Source organism: Micropterus dolomieu, linkage group LG03, assembly GCF_021292245.1.
Source record: "Micropterus dolomieu isolate WLL.071019.BEF.003 ecotype Adirondacks linkage group LG03, ASM2129224v1, whole genome shotgun sequence".
NCBI classification, from domain to species: Eukaryota; Metazoa; Chordata; class Actinopteri; order Centrarchiformes; family Centrarchidae; genus Micropterus; species Micropterus dolomieu.
Window position 1 is genome coordinate 27,508,289 of NC_060152.1, and position 3,624 is coordinate 27,511,912.

General features: G+C 42.2%; 1 long non-coding RNA gene across 1 annotated transcript; it reads left to right on the top strand.

Annotated features, from left to right (window-relative positions):
* The first annotated feature begins 549 nt into the window (after positions 1-549).
* On the top strand, positions 550-2,655 carry LOC123968398. The gene is made up of 3 exons (XR_006824454.1): positions 550-636; positions 884-1,077; positions 1,504-2,655. It is a non-coding gene; the product is annotated as an uncharacterized LOC123968398 (long non-coding RNA).
* The last annotated feature ends 969 nt before the right edge of the window (positions 2,656-3,624 follow it).

Sequence of the window (3,624 nt, forward strand, 5' to 3'; positions counted from 1 at the left end):
ACTGCTGCTACCCCCATTGTGCTCCCCTAGCCTCTCCCAGATAGAGGGACTTAGAGTGGGAAACAACACAGGAGATGGACTGAGGGCCTGGACATCTAATGCGTTATCTCTACTGCAACCTGTTGCTCCTCAGCGACTTGGCCCAGCCCCTGCAGCTTCCTCTGGGCAGATGTACACTTCGCTGACAACTATCTCCCAGAGCAGTTGTTGGTAAACAAGACTGAATTGCTTACCCCAACAACAGGTTTCCTCTAACCCCTAATCCAGGCAGCAAAGGAGACCCCCCTCTTACCCTTTTGACCCTTCCCTCAGTCCAAACCCCCCCTCCACTCCTCCGTGGTGGTGGCGGTTGATGAGCCGGCGAGATAAGCTTGGGTGGAATTCCCGTCTGGGTGTTCTTGGGAGTGACCTGGGTGGCAGAGGAGCATCAATGAAAATCACTCAGCACTCCACTCAATAAGGAACCAGTCTGAGCCATGGCTGCACTTCACATCACTCTTATTGCAGTTTCGTCTTTGTCTGGCTCTTTTCCTTTTTGTTTTAAGGTTTTACAGTAGCAAGGAGAAAAGGCGAAAGAAAAAGCAATGCCGACTTAGCTGGGAGCCCGTCTGAACTTTTGACAACCTCTAACCCAGGGTAAGACAGCCTTAAAAAGTCCTGTTGTGCATGAATCAAGGAATGAGCTTAGTACTGCAAAACAGCTTGAATATGGCACCAAGAATGTGATCTAATGCCAATCCGATTTCTTAGAATTATGAAAAAGAATCAGATTTGGGTCAGATTTACTGTACCGCCAGAAGAACAGAAGTGCTATTTTGTTACAAAAGAACACAAATGCCAACTTTGTGACTAGAGCCACTAACTCCTGTCACTGTTTTGCAAGCATTACAGACTCCTCTCCTAGTCAACAAACCTCTCATGAGATGGACAACGAGTCAGCCACATTTCACCATGTGTCTGGCACTTCCTTGGAAACCGCGGGTCCACGGTGGAGGGGCCAGTTGTCTGGGAAAGAATGCTAGGGGTCTAGAGTGGCCCGGGTTAGGCAACGGCCTGGCCATTGTGCCCCAAGAGAAGGTAATTAGGAAGTGAAACCTTGACCAGTTGACAGCAGGCTTTGTTCAGGGGCGAGTGGGCCAAGAGAAATGCTTTTGAAAGTTTTTTCACTTTCTATGCTGAGGCCACCTCAACCCCTTCCTCCAGAAACACGCTGGGGGAGATCATATAAGTTTCTGAAGAAAAATGCATGGGAGGGGGGTTAAGTGGTATTTATTGAAAGAGAAGAAATCTATAGGCAATGTGTTGTTTGACAAGAGTACCAAACCAAATATACAGGGTACAGTATCTGTTCACCGAAAATGTCATTTCTAATCCATGTTGAACTACAGTTCCAGTAAGAGTATTTATATCTTCACATACTGTACAAAGAATATATATATATTAAGTTATACAAATTCTGTTAATCATGCTAATAATACCCTCTTTTTGGGCAAAAATCAACAGTCTGTCCAGTACAGCCCCCTTATGTGCTGCAGCTGCAGCTGGAGCTGCCAGCCAGCCCATAATCAACTCTGCCATCTACTTTTCTTGTACACTACATTTGCTCTCCAACATTAAACTTGTGAATGAGCCAAATGACCAGCATCACCGCGGTGAGGGCATCCAACACCAGGAGCCCACGCCTGTCCTGTCCCTGTCGACCCTGGTGCTCTGTTCTCAGCTCCTAATGTGGCAGGAAAAGTGTGAACATGGCTTTGGCAAACTGCAGTTCAGCTCGCCATCATCACCATCAGAAAGGGGAAACATGCACACTGCTTGGACATCTGGTCTGCAAGTTCCTGCAAAGGATCCACTCCTTGTACTTCCAGCCAGAGGTTTTAGGTAATAATCCCTGACATACTTGACAAATCTGATTTGTTCTGTTACAAGTATTACAGCTGCTTCATTACAGTTGAGCATGGAATCTCTGGAAACAGTATTATGTAACAAAATAGTCTAAACACGAGGGGCCACTAACTTGCTTAAGTGTACTTATTTTAGATTATTTTGTTTTATACTATTTGTCATATGATCTCTGGGATGTGAAGTGCAGAAGCAGGATAGCAATGCCTTTCACAATGAAAGATGTCCCCATTATTTTAATCACAGATTAAAGTTGCACTGTGGAGTTTTGTTGTCCAGTGCTTCTTACAAAAACACACTGTGTATCCTTGAGGTCTACCAAACATGCTGAATGCATTCTTCTTATTCACTGTTGTTGCAGGTGCATTGCTACACTTTTTTGCGTGTTATGGCTACTAACTGTCAATCTGTGCAAATAGCATGAAACCTGCAGCAGGACTGTGTACTGTGTCTCATGAGTTAGATCCTAAGTTGGATCTAACTCGGAAAAATATTGCTCCATAGTGCTACAGGGTTCCTTTCAAGGGACTTAAATTTTGAATTAAATTTGAGCATGTAAGTTTATTTGTGACATTTTGGAACAGTATAATCTAAGATAGTAAGGGGACCTTTGATCTCATCATGTCATCAGTGAAAGTTTTACATTTGCTTTGCATCTGTGACCAGACAAAATACAATTTGTTATTATTTGTTAATTTATTTGTTAATTATCTGTATCATATAGAAGCACTACAGCAATGACTTTCAAAAAGAATGTCAACTCAAAAACAGCCTTGCAGATTACCATGTCAAACAAAGCGGTCCTATTGTGAGATATTGCCTAAACTGTTTCTCTCATCTGTATGTCTTGCACCTGAAATGAGGCGTCCTTGATTGCAACTCTCTAAAATCTCTGTTACTTTTAATTTCTGAAGTAAAAACAACACATCTGCGAAATGCACAACAAAATAAAGCAGAAGCAAACATACGGAACAATGTGGCATAATCATGTCTTTAACCTGAAAAGCCCATGACCACAACAAACAAATTCCTCTATGCTTTGGTTTGAGTATTAGCCTTGAAGTTAGCCAATAAAACACCAGAAAGACTATGAGAGGAATCTACACATCGTTTGTTATCCTCTTTGTTCTCTGCCTTATTATGGGAAGCCAGACCCTTGGTAGACAGCGGTTTCATCCGACACTGTCTCAAGGACTTGTTTGGTTTCCTTCTGCATTGGCTTAAACCGAGCAAATTATATGTGTAGATGTTTTCTGAGTGAGTAAACCAACATTAATGAACATAAGGCAATCAAATAGAGCCTTGAGTTGCATGCTATGATGCTTTGACCCTTGTGATCTTAACAGGACTTAATGTCTGTAAAAAAAAAAAAAGATGTTTGCATGTTAGCAAATGTGTCAGAGTCAACAATTTACACATTATAGAGACCCCAAACATTCAGGTCTGTACTTACAATTGAATAATAAAGGAAAGATAAATGTGGCCTTTTCAATTAAAGGATCAACTGTACTAACACTGGTGTGGATCTTCAAACGCATCTCACTGTTGTGCTTTGGAAAAAAATACATCACCTTCTTGAGGTGGTTATTCTTAACATCACTCAGGTTTTATGAACTTGTTAGGGAAATTCTGCGGCTTTATGGGTGGTTTTGCACTGCTTTTGTATATTTACAGTGCTTACGTCTCTTAGCGCAGGTGTCACAAACAGGCTTTTCCAAGTAC